The sequence below is a fragment of the Bidens hawaiensis genome, unplaced genomic scaffold, assembly GCF_021521415.1.
Source record: "Bidens hawaiensis isolate Kalapana, Puna unplaced genomic scaffold, B.hawaiensis_p1.1 tig00057617_1, whole genome shotgun sequence".
Lineage (NCBI taxonomy): Eukaryota > Viridiplantae > Streptophyta > Magnoliopsida > Asterales > Asteraceae > Bidens > Bidens hawaiensis.
Genome location: NW_027500375.1, coordinates 73,875 through 87,851, shown reverse-complemented (window position 1 = coordinate 87,851; position 13,977 = coordinate 73,875). Strand labels below are relative to the sequence as shown.

At 37.8% G+C, this 13,977-nt stretch overlaps 2 pseudogenes; one reads left to right on the top strand and one right to left on the bottom strand.

The window, feature by feature from the left end:
* The first annotated feature begins 822 nt into the window (after nucleotides 1-822).
* On the top strand, nucleotides 823-3,470 carry LOC143601917 (putative late blight resistance protein homolog R1A-10; annotated as a pseudogene).
* A 9,652-nt stretch (nucleotides 3,471-13,122) lies between these two features.
* LOC143601916 (putative mitochondrial protein AtMg00860 pseudogene) lies at nucleotides 13,123-13,575 on the bottom strand (annotated as a pseudogene).
* Between the last annotated feature and the right edge of the window lie 402 nt (nucleotides 13,576-13,977).

The window sequence follows — 13,977 nt, the reverse complement described above, 5'->3', positions numbered from 1 at the left end:
TATTAGGCTATTAGCTACAGAATTTTGCTGCTTTTTTTTAGCTATGAAATTTTGCTACGGTTTTTTTAGCAACGATATTTTGCTACAGATTTTTTATCTACAAAGCTTGCTACGGATTCCATAAGATTTTTGCTACATATTTCGCTATGAATTTTTCTAGTATTTCTCAAAAAATAAAAAAATCTTTTGTATATTTTTCTTAAAACACTATATTCAAATTTAATATAATATGAAATGTTACAAATTAAAGAAAATAGGGAATATCGCACCAAACATAAAATCCAAACCAAATAAAATTAAACATTAGCTTATCCAAATATAATACAAGTGATATCTAAATTATTCGTTTATCAGCATAAAATCTAAATTAGTGAAAAGTGTTATGGCTTATTTTGTGACAATTAAAGTGTCTACTTTATTTCATTATAATCTCACATTTTCTTCAATTTCTCCGTCATGTGTTATGGGATGATGGCGGTGTTGCCGCTAAACCCGGAGGTCCCACCCCCACCCCCACCCAGTGTAAAGTCGGGTCCTAAAAGTTTGTGCTGGTGCATATGATGCATTGTAGTTGACAGTCTTTTATGTGTGTCGGCAAATGATCCACTAAACAGTATCTGTTTCCACTTTAAGTCAGCATATCCAAAGCATTATCTTTTGTCCTCCAATCATTTGAGAGCGTAAGATGCCGCTACGATCCTGAACGTTATTTTCTACCAAAAAAGAAGTCATTAATTACACACAGCATCCTTTACTTTTAACAATGTACGTTTACAACCCGACTACAATCAACTTCTTTAGAATCCAGAAAGGTTGAGATAAATGGCATACGCAGGTATCCATATGTTCATGGAGAAGTTGAACCACCTCATTAACTGCACCGGCAATCCATTCATCAACAACCCAGCAATTATATCTGAAAGGCCTAAATTCCAGCTTCTTTATGATAAGCTTGGCTCCATGATCAAAACCCTTTCCATTGACGAACATCAAGACCATCATGAGCACAAAAAAATTAATGATTTGAGGAAGAGATTCATAGACGCAGCAGAAGAGGCACAGTATATTGTCGATCTGTATCTATCAGGTGTTCACCTTAGGATTAATAAACAATTCCCTGCATACCTTAAACAGTCCCTAAATCTTGATGATGTGAGAAGATCATTCAAGCTTATCGAGGTGGAATTCATGAGTGCGAGATTAAAAGATGAATCTGCTTCCGCTCAAATTTCCATCTCCAGAAATTCGCATCGATCGAAGAAAGTATTTGATGAAATTATTGTGGGGCTTGATCGTGATGCTAAGGTGATAAGAGACAAACTTGTGGAAGATAAAAAAAAGGTAGATGTTGTCTCTATTGTTGGTATGGGCGGAATAGGCAAGACTACACTCGCCAACAAAGTAATCAATGATGGTTATATTAATCATCACTTCCATGTCCGTGTATGGGTAAATGTTTCTCAATCATACGATAAGCGGGACGTGCTGATTCAAATTCTTAAATCCATCACTCAAGCATCTCTCCTTAAAATCCATACACAAAAGAAAATTACAGAATCCGACTGTAGTCAACTAGACCTTAAAAAGGTTACCGTCTCTCAACTTCGTGAAATGGTGCACAAACACCTAATGTGTCAGAGATATTTGATTGTGATTGACGATATTTGGCACATAGAAACATGGGATAACCTCAAATTATTTTTCCCACATAACAACAATGGAAGTCGAATTCTAATCACCAGCCGCCTCAATGAAGTTGCTAAGCATGCCAATTCAGGTGGACTCATTCATCTCTTAGGATATTTGAACAAAGAAAGAAGCTGGGAGTTGTTGTGTCAGAAGGTGTTCAAAGGAAATGAGTATCCGGAATGGTCAGTAAAACCTGGAATGCAAATAGTAAAAAATTGTCATGGATTACCACTTGCGTTGGTTGTCATTGCAGGAGTTTTAGCAAAAGAAGCATGGAATGAAAAGTTTTGGCTGGAAATTGCAGAGAGGACCGACTCTTATATAGTTGGTGAGGAGAATGGATGCCTGGACACATTAGGTTTAAGTTACAATCATCTTCCTCTTCACTTGAGAGAGTGCTTTCTTTATCTTGGTGGCTTCCCTAAAGACTATGAGTTTGAAGTACAGAGGTTGATATGGTTATGGGTGGCTGAAGGGTTTATTAAAGCAGGTGGGAATAGAAGCTTGGAGGATATTGCAGAGGGTTACCTCATGGATCTGATTGACAGAAACCTTGTAACTGTAGCCGACTGGACGAGGAGGTCTAATGGAGGTGTCAAATTTTGTAAAGTGCATGATCTTGTTAGGGAGCTATGCCTAGTAAAAGCCAAGGGAGAACGATTCATCCATAAAATAGATAAGAAAAAAACTAATGATTCATCCATATTAACATTGTCCTCTCTTTTTTCTAATGCCACTGCACCACCATTTAAGCCGATTCGTATGTTCATAAGTAATGATATCAACAGTCTAGGCTTTCCTCATTCGTGCGTCGAACACATTAGATCGATTTTGAGCTTTAGTTCTTTCATATGCTTGAGTGATGACATTAAGTCTTTCCGTTCCTTTGTGCTACTTAGGGTGTTAGATCTACAAAACTGTAGCTTGGATAAATTTCCCCCAAGCATAAAACTGCTAGTTCACTTGAGGTATCTTGCTATTAGGAAAGAATCATCAGGTTTCCCATCTTCTATATGTAATCTATGGAACCTTCAAACCTCATTTACAATATGCGTTATCATTATGGCCATAGTGTGAAGTTACCCAGTAACATATCAGATTTGGTAAATCTGAGGCATTTGTGGAGTAATACTTTCTTTGTTCTTCCTTCCATTAAAAAGCCAATGAATTTGCTAACAATTTCAGATGTGGGGTTGAGAGATAGAGTAGGTGATTTTCAAAAGTGTTTTCCTTACATTAAAGAACTTACATGCACTGCTTACTTAGATAAGGAAAGTGACTTCAAATCTCTAACCTCCCTTCTAAAGCTCAATTTGACAGCTGGTCCCAAAGGTGAATCAATCTATGGAAAGAACCACATTACTTTTCCAACAACACTGAAATCACTTACACTACATTCTTGTTATCTACCATGGAGTGATATGTCGATCATTCAATCGTTACCTAATCTTCGTGTTTTAAAACTAAAACACGGTGCCTTTGAGGGAAGCTACTGGAACACAGGTGAGCTTGAGTTTCGACAGCTAAAGTTCTTGAGACTTGAGTGGTTAAATATCAAACTGTGGGAAGCATGTAGTACAAGCTTTCCATGTCTTGAACAATTAGAAATTATGTGGTGCAAGAATCTTGAAGAGATCCCTCTTGAAATTGGAGACATACCAACGCTTGAGCTTATTAAAATCGCGAAATGTAGGCACTTTGTTGGTGAATCTATTAAAAGAATTCAAGAAGAGCAACACGATTTGGGACACTATGGCTTACAGATTCACATTTTCGAATAACAAACGAAGTTCTTAACTAGAGCTATAGCGTTTTGAAGTATTTCCTAAACTTATTTACTTTTATGCGCAATTTAATTGGTTTTGTTTTTAATTGATTATATGTATATAAATATATATATATATATATATATATATATAGGGTAAAGTTAAAATGAAACTCCACTTGAGTTGTGAAAACCCGCGAAAAACCCTATGTAACATCGTTTTTTTTGTTACATATAATATATGTTGTAACATTTAATACAAAACATCGGAAAAAAAAAATGTTTTGCTATTTTTTAACATTTTTTTACTAATTTTTATATATGTTTTTAGGATAGAGAAAAAGTTATATTTATATTTAAATTTTTTATTCACTTTAATTGTGGACCACAAGATTTAAACATTAATTAAAGACAGAATTACAAATTTTGTCCTTTAAAAAAAGCCAAATTACGGTTCGTGTCCTTTTCTAAGTTTCCTTGCAGGCGGTGTACTTTAAACTTTTTTTTTCTACACGTTATGTCCTTTACGCTAACTGGGTTAGAAAAACCCAGTTAAATGCCCTTACGTGAGGCGCATGTGAGGGCATTTTTGTCTTTTCGTCTACCCTGCAACTTCTTCTTCCTCTTTCTTCTTCATTTTTGCAGAGACTCTCTCTCTTTCTCCCCCCCCCCCCCCCTTCTCTCTCTCTCTCTCTGTTTAAACCACCACCACACCACTAACGGCCACCGGAGACCATGCTAATCGCCACCACCACGCCTCCACCATATACCCAGCACATGAAACCTGGCCCGTCGTGATCCCCTCCACGTCATCTACATCATCATCACCACCACAGCCAATTTTCCGACAAGGAGATCGATGACTGCACTGGTGGTGGTCACGGCGACGGTGACGGTGAGTATTCCGGCGACCAGAACAAAGCTTTCAAAGACAAACCGACCTCAAACTCGTTCTCGAAGGATCATGTTCCGCCTGTAAACAAAAAATAATCAATCAGTTATCATTCTCTTTTCTATAAAAACTGAACCACGTACACTATGAATAAAATGATTAAAACCAACCAATACATTTCAATTCCATATTTGGGGGTTTATACATCACAAATTCACAATATATAAAACAAAATTACAAACTTTATGCTTTGAAATCAAGCGTTGGTGTTTCTTCTTCTTGGATTTAAAGGAAGCAAAGTCAAATCTGGTTGGCTTCAACCTTTTGCGTTTGCCCTAAAAGCACAGCAGATCCAACCACCAATAACTCAAATTGTACTTGCAAACTAATAATAAATAGTGAATAGATACCGATAATGCAACCGAAGGTGTTAACGGAGCAGGGGGCGAGGTTTTAGACATCAAAAGCTGAGCCACATGAGTCACATCGGTTACCGGTGATTTGGAGGGTTTCAGTTCATAAGTGATTTGAAGATCAGGAGTTTGTTCATTGCTTATCTTGATCGGAGCTGAAGCCATTGTTCACCGAGATTGTACTGAGTTTTTGGGAAGAGAAAGGGCTGAGGGGTAGGTTAAGTTAAAGAAGAAGTTGCAGGGTCTATGAAACCACCACTGGAAGACTACCACCAAAATTTCGCCAAAATACCACCAAACCTTCATCGTAGCCGTCAGCCAATCGCCGCTTGAAACCACCACTGGAAGACTACCACCAAAATTTCGCCAGAACAACGAGGCTACTCCCCTATTTCGAGTCCGATTCAGGTATGATTTGGTCTATAACCTCCGATTTCGTCCGATTCAGGCTCAATTTTCGGTCTCTTTTTGCCCTATTTTGTTACCTTCTTCAAAAAATTGGGAGAAATTGAAGGTGAAACGAGACATTTACCAAACTCTTTTTTCCGGTGACGGAAAACTTTCCGGAGATGTCGCGCCTCTGATGCTGACGAGTCTACCACTGGGTGAGGTTGAAGGAGTGACGGGTGGTGTTGCTTCATGAACTGGACTGAAGAAATTATCTTGATTGTATTTTCAAATTTTTTTTTTGATGATGATGAGGTTGAGTTAAAGTGGATGAAGAGTTGGATGGATACTGGTGGTGACTTGTGAGGTTTATCCATGGAATGAGGATGCAAGCAGATGAATGCTTTGTTTGGGGTAGGGCCTACCTTTATATTAAAGACAAAAATGCCCTCACATGCGCCTCACGTGAGGGCATTTAACTGAGTTTTTCTAACCCAGTTAGCGTAAAGGACATAACGTGTAGAAAAAAAAAAGTTTAAAGTACACCGCCTGCAAGGAAACTTAGTAAAGGACACGAACCGTAATTTGGCTTTTTTTAAAGGACAAAATTTGTAATTCTGTCTTAATTAAAAACATGTGGTTGAGAATGGGTTTCTAGAGTTTTCACAACTCAAGTGGGTTTTCATTTTATGCTTAGCCTATATATATATATATATATATATATATATAGGGAGATTTCAAATGAGAACCCCTTTAAGTTTTAAGAACTCGAAAGAACTCAGTGTAACGATTTTTTTTTTCGAATTTTTTTTTACACATTCGTAATATATGTAAGTTACATACACGTAAAAAAATTACAGAATTTTTTACGCGCCGAGTCGACTTATTAGTGGAGTTCTATTTCAATTCAGTGATTCTTTTATCACGTTGATGGGGATGCCGGATTATAGAAAAACAAACAATATGTTTAGCCTAACCCTTGTGGGGTGTTGCTAAACGTATCATTTCTCAAGTTTTACATTAATACGATTTAAACCTTTTTGTTTTTTATTATTTAAAAATTTTTTCTTTTCCTCCTTTTATATTAGAAAACATTTTCTTTTTGTAACTTTTAAAAATAAACAAAAAAGTTTTTTACGTAAAAAACGTTTTTTTAGTTAAAAGAAAAAATAAATTTTTTTTCTACAAGTATTTTAATACTTTTAGAGTGTGGCTTCTTTTAAATAATTTTTTATGATGCCTTACATTATTTTTAAAAAAATCACATTTTTTAATCAATAAAAGTGATAGAAATATTGTCACACAACATGATAAATAAGTTGTTCTTTTCTCATATGACATTAATCTCATGCACTTGAATCTAAAAAAAAATATTTAAATGATTTTTTTGTTGTTGTGGGAGAGACATATGATAAGATAAAAATTGTACAAAACGTTTTATCGTTTTTATAAATGCGTTATATCATTAGTCTTTAAACGCATTTTATAATGCATTTAATAATAAATATATTATTATTATAAAGAACAATAAACACAAAAGGAGAGAAAAGGAAAAAATAGACTTTATAGTTTTTGATTTGATATTTTAAAGGGAGACTTGAAATCACAAACAATATTAGAAGGTAGTACTATGTTAAATAAAATTGTTAAAGTAATTGAGAGTTTAGGGAGGTGAAATGACAAGTACACGAGTGGATACGTTTTGCTTAACCCTCGTGGGATGTTTAATGTAATCCTTGGAGACGGTTAAACGGATGGACCAATAGTCTCAAGTCTGGATTGAAGAAGAACACGCGGATTGGGTCCAAATTTTCTTTGTATAACCATGGACTTATGGAGGATGACGTTGAATAGTCTAAGAACAATGGGAGGGAGACGACAAACTCCGATCATGATGGAAATCTTGATGATCAGAATATTTTCTGGAAATCGTTTAAAACATTGACAATGGGTGTCAATGCGAGTAAAAACATCGTTAATTGGTGTTAATGAGAGTAAAAGCATAGTCTGAACATACTAAGCTTTTCATAATCAAGTTGTAAGCCTGAGGATATTTCAGAAAAAACCAAAGTGTTTGAAAATGTTACTCAACCAAGTACTTCTAGCAAGTACATTCCATCTCATAATCGCTAAACATTTTCTAAAACAACTAATCATTCACAATGTCCTCAGTCATACAACTATTTTGATAACACCTACTATGATCATTACTGACAGAACTACGTTGATTCATATTACACTAGTGTTTTTTATGATCATGGTCAAAGACCTATTGGGTTTCATAGTCATGTTCCTTTCCAAGGATCACCTTTCCCGCCACAACAACCATATTACACTAGTTCTGATGATCATTCTATTGCTTATCGTATAAAGCGCTGATTTTTTGTGGTCATTCTTCTCACCTTGCAAGACATTGCAAGCACTAGTTCAAGCAACAACTTGATATTCAAAGGCATCTTAGTCAGTCACAAAAAAAGAGCTTTTAGAAGCCCAGATTCAAGGACTGATCAAGCTAATAGTGAACCCAGTGAAGTGGACGTAAGATCCAAAGTTAATAAAGTAAAACGCAAAAAGAAATCTTTTTAGAAAACCAAGAAGGATAAAATAAAAAAGGATCCAAAGACTGTAAAGTCTGAGAATTCACCCAAAAACAATTCTAAGGTAATCATAATTGCCCCCTTAACTTATCAATAATTACAATTACTTCCATCAAATAAGTTTTGGGGAGTAGTTATGTCGTATTGGTTAAACTATTATTATTATTATAATAATAAATAAGTATAATAGTAATCTGTTAATTAATCTAAATGGTCTTAAGGCCAGATTAAGCATTTCATTCCAATATTCTCCCACTTGGTCGAGCGACCATTTATGATGAGTATTCATAAGTTTGGCCAAGGTAATACCCATCCAATTTCATGTTATGATCTTAGCAAAAAGATACAGCCATTTGAGTCGTTTTCAATGAGAGGACCCCATCATTTATACTAAAACATCAGCATAAAATACTTAGAAAATCAATCATTACGTACAAAACTAATTGTACAATTTGTCTATAGATAAATTAGTGCATGCATACGTTACTATAGACAATAAAATTCAGACATTCAAAGAAATTTATAAAATTAATTTAAATGGCTCATAAGTACGATTTGTTATTATAAAAGGTTTTTCAATAAAAGAGTCATTAGACACTGTTTCACAATCAACTTATGATGTAACATCAATATTTTCATCTAAAATATCATAAACAATGCCAACATTAACATTGTCACAATCAACACTAATGTCCGAAAATGAGTTTAATGTATTTTGCATTGAAACAAAGTTGTTATCATTACAGACAGGAAATTTATGTTTTTTTATTTGTTATATATTATTATATATTTTTTTTTCTACAGTAACGCAGCTTATGTGCACCTCGAGTTGCTACAGTGTGCGCGACTCGAGTTGCTATAGTTTTTTTTTTTAAATGATAGCACCTAAATTCCCAATAAAGTCAGAAACACTTTAGTCTAAAACCCACTAAACTGGCCTAGATCTGAGTTTTTCAACCATATCTGAACCGGACATAAAAACGCAAAACACCAAAAACATATATTTGATGATTTTCATGTATATCTAATGTGTAAAGTACTCCAAAAGTAGTTGATAACACGAAAAACAACCTCAAATCCAACAAAAACTAAGATCAAAATTCGAAAAGTATGATCCGAAAAACAAATAGTTAAGCCAAAAGCTTTGATATCAATTGTAGGTCCTATATAATGGATCTCATAACTTTACTCAAAGCAATCCGAAATGGTTGCAACAACCCATAGGGTTTATATGTTGTGGACTTAATTTGCTGACAAACCAGGCAATCCCCAATAAAATGAGCTACCTCAAAGCAAAGATTAGGCCAATAAAAGGAAGCTTGAATGCGCTTAACGGTGGCCGTAATCCCCGAGTGGCCTCCTAACGGGCTGGAATGAAACATTTGCAACAGTTTGGAACACAAACTGGTAGGGCTAGAATTTGGAGGCAACGATGATGATAGACCAACCCGTCATGGATTTGCTGATGCGGGTGTTGATCAGGAAACTACGAAATGTGTTGTATGAGGTCAAGACCTTCCGGGTTGATTGTATAATAATCACGAAGCTCTTGAAGCCACGGAAGTAAGAAACTGAAAGTGTAAGAAAGTGAGGCTCATCAATCCGACTGAGAGCATCCGCAACTTTGTTTTCTTTACCCTGTTTAAAGTGTATCTCAAAGACATAGCCGAGCAACTTGCTAGCCCATTTATGTTGTTCCGGTGTCTAAATCACTTGTGTTAATAGGTGTCGAAGGCTGTGGTGGTCTGTAAACACCCGGAACCGTTGACCAAGGATGTAACGCCCGTCAATTTTCGATTCTAAGATTTAAAGCTTGTAAAGTATGTATACTTCTCGGGAGTTATCCTGCATGCCTCGTTGACCTTATCATTTTCCCGGTACGTTTAATCGCTTAACTTTTCTTTCAAGTTGCAATATCATTCAACTTGGAGGGGCTAAGATGAGATATTATATATTATAACACAAATCATAAAACCCTACCCCCCCCCCCCCTTTGCTTGACCAATCGGCAGCAAGGAGCAGCCCCCACCCCCGATTTTTCTTTTTTTCATCCAAGGTTTGAGCATAAAACTTCAATTGAAGGTTAGTACTATGTCCCTACAAGTCTTTTACACCTTAATTGATCGTATTATCGCGCTTATTGATCGTTAAATCGCGTGTTGTAGGCTTACCGAGTGGCTGTCCAATTGAGCGGTTTTGGAACTGTTTTGGTTGAGGTTTTTACACCAAAATCTTCCTAGGTATGTCTAGTATAACATACTTTAAAATCATATCCTTTGGTTTTTGTTTGATTGGTCAACTAGTTGTAGCTCGAAAGATTGTTTTCAATTGGCAAGAATGATAGAATGTTGCGTTTAACGCGAGATATGAAGAAGGTGATGACCAATTCAGTTCGGATAGCCTCAGTTTAGTGCACGGGCTGTTGGAAAATGATTTTTATAAGTATTGGGGTTGAATTGGTTGTCGGTTACTCAAATGGGTCGGTACAATGTGTATTCGCATTTATTGAATAGTTAGCACGTTGTACTTGTGAATTACCGACCCATTCGACTCGTGTAGCGTCGTGTGGACTCGTTGTCTGTGAATTTATCATAATGGGTCCACACGGGGCTGAGTTGGATTTTAATTGCCTAAACGACTCTTAAACGCGCGTGTTAGTATCACCTAGTGCTTCCGAGGGTAATTTGGGAATTCTTTATTCCCGAGAGTATCTAAGGTTTGTGTTGGTGAATGTCAGGCCCCGGGGGCTTTTATGATGGAGTTTGATGAAGTCGAGGCTTTAGGTAACTCGAACCATGTTAGAACATCTCGTAGGATAAACGAGTCATCTCGATGTCATTAGTAATGATTGTATGTAAACCGACAGGAGTTTAAGTTGTGGGGCTACTTACGGATTCTCTAGCTCGTGGTGAATACGTGTCTTGTGTCAGGTGAGTTCATGATGCCCCTTTTCACTCTTTTTAAGTTTTTGGGCTAGCATGCACACCTAAGCGATTTTGCCTGATGAACCGTTTTAATTATTTTTATAGGCTTACTTGTATTGGGTAGGCCTTGGGATGATGTTATTGTATGTTGTAAGTATGTTTGTATATATATTATTGTATGGCCAATAATTGGAGATGTTTAGTAGTCGTTATCGACTATGGATGTTTACGTATGCCTACTTCATGTTTGCATACGTTGGATGAGATGTTACGTGTTTGGGTTGTACGTGTGCTCGACCCTGATGTTATTACTTGGATGATATATATGTAGGGATATAATTATAAGGATGTTTATATATATATAATAAAATAATGATTTCTTATTGTTGATGATGGCCTAACTGTTATATCCCGTTTATTTTAAAACTCTTGGAATGACTATTATGATTATTATTATAGATGTTAATTAGTAAAACTTGAACTCACTCAGCTCAAGCTGACTTTGTGTGCATGTTAGTTTGAGTTTTAGGTTAGGAGGAGGATGCATTACCGCTTGGACGCGCACGGAGCTACTTAGACGATGGAGGGCATACTTAGTCGGAAGTTTTAATAATACTAAACATTTTTCTTTTAACGTTTTATTAAATACATTTCAATTTGGTTTTGGGAACCTATTTTATTAATTATGATTTTTCACTGAATTATACTCTGAATTGGTTATTTTAATGGAATGAACTGTCTTTGAGTTTAAGTATTTTGTATGAATACCAACTGTAGGATTCCCGGGATTCGGGGTCTTACAAGTTGGTATCAGAGCCATGGTTCGAGGGATCGAGCATCCCCGAATGCTTGGACTCAAACTATAAGAGAAGAGACTAGTATGCCCCCGCGAGTAGCTGCATGCCAAGAGGTAAATTTTATTGTTAGTCATTCTTTTGAATTTTAAAGTTTCCATTATGTGATTAATTGTTTAAGTGTTAGATATAATGCTAATGTGGTTAGGGGCAAGGGGTGATTAGGATGGGCGGGTAAAGTAAACGACTAATTACACTTGATCAACGTCATTAGCAGTTTACCCTTACCTTACATGTTCTAAATGCCACTTGTACTTGACTGTGTTAAAATTCTGTCTTTGTAGGGATAAGTCATGGTTAGTACTCGAGCAGCTAAGAGAGGTGGTCCTAGTGTTCGTGGCCGTGGTCGTAAGCCACTTGCCGAAGCTGAGAGTGAGATTCCTACTCCTCAACAGGAGGAAACTCCGATTCATGAGGAGGGGGATAACCCCGCCTTAGATCCTGCTATGCGCTCGGCAATCGAGGATGAGGTTTACTAGGTACTCCATAGAGCCATTCCCGAGATCGTTGCTGAGGCCATTAGGGCCATGGAGGAGTCATTGGTTGGTAAGAGTTCGGATAAGGGGAGGAAGGGTAAGGAGATGCAGATCGAGGAGGAGGAGGTGTATGTGCCGAGTGGGGACGAAGACAAAGTACAGACTGTTAGTGTATCTACCCGGGGTTGTTCGTATGGGGACTTTAAGAAATGTGACCCTCCTTCTTTCGATGGTACTAAGGACGCGTTGGCAGCACATCAGTGGGTGAGGGAGATGGAGGCCATTCTGAGAGTTAGTAAATGCAAGGGGGATGACATGGTGACCTATGCTACTGCCTCGTTTCGTTCCGAGGCACTGTGTTGGTGGGATAATTTGACGCAGGCTATGGGTGATTGTTCTATTAGGAGGATGACATGGGATGAGTTGAAGAAATTGGTTCTTGATCAGTTTTGTCCTCCGCATGAATTGGATAAGATTGAACAGGAATTCTTGACCTTGGAGGCGGCCAGTATGACGCATCGGGAGTATACCACAAAGTTTAATAAGATGGCTCGATTATGTCCCGATTTGGTTACTCCTGAAGCTAAGAGGATTAAGAAGTATGTGAAGGGTCTTCCAGTGGATATTCGTAGGGGTGTGGTGACCACCAACATGAGCTCTTTTCACTCGGTGGTTACCCTAGCAGGCACATTGTATAATCAGAGGGAGAAGTTACCGCCGGCCGAGACTAGGAAGACATGGAACTCAAATTCGTACGGTAAGCGGCCCGGGGGAAGCAATTTTAATTCTTCCGAGAAGAAGGTAAAGACTGAGCCTTCAGAATTTAAGAGGGATGCGGCGGTTGGTAATTGCAAGAAGTGCGGGAAACCGCACAAAGGGGAATGTAAGGTTGGGTCTGGTTCCTGTTTTCGATGTGATAAGGTTGGACACACCCATTTCAAGTGTCCGACGTTGACTTGTTTCCACTGTAAGGGTGCCGGCCACTTGGCATCAAACTGTCCTACTAGCAAGGCGGGGGGGGGGGGGGGGGTCCGGTAAGGGACTTCTCAAGGAACTGACTCTGTCACGGCAAAGAGTTCCCGAACATAAGCTAGAGCCGCTCGCATCCGAGGGTGAAGCTTTTTGCTAAAAAAAAGCGATAGGTTTGTCCCGCTGTGACAAGACGGCACCAATACCGAAATCGGATGCATCCGTAGTAACATCAAAGACTGTTGAGAAGTCGGGTAAGGTCAGTATCGGTGTAGACGTCATTGCCTTTTTGAGTTCGTCAAACGCCGGTTGAGCCTTATCAGTCCAAATAAATTTACGAGTTCCCTGTAACATATCAGTTAATGGACATGCAATTTGAGAGTAGTGTCGGACAAAACGCCTATAATATCCGGTTAACCCCAAAAACCCACGGAGGGCTGTTTGCGAAACTGGAATCGGCCAATCTTGGATAGCGCTCATTTTATCACTATCAGTAGCAACCCCCTCTTTAGAGATGACGTGTCCCAAATAATTCACCGCATTCACACCAAACACGCATTTAGACAATTTAGCAAAATATTGATGACTAGAGAGGATTTTTAAAGACATGTTCAAGATGGTTTGCATGATCCGATGCCGATCGGCTATAAACAAGAATGTCATCGAAGAAAACGAGCACAAACTGTCGTAATACATCTCGAAAAATATCATTCATAGCAGCTTGAAAAGTTGAAGGAGCATTTGACAAGTCGAAGGGCATAACCAGAAACTCATAATGACCGTCAACCGTGCGAAACGTGGTCTTGTGGACGTCCACCGGAGCCACACGAATCTGGTGATAACCTGCCCGTAAGTCGAGTTTTGAAAAAATAATAGCCCGTGTAGTTCATCCAGTAGCTCGTCCACCGTAGGAATCGGGAAACGATCACGGATTGTGAGTGCATTTAACGCTCAATAATCCACGCAAAATCACCATGTACCATCTTTTTTTTCGAACTAATAAGACGGGTG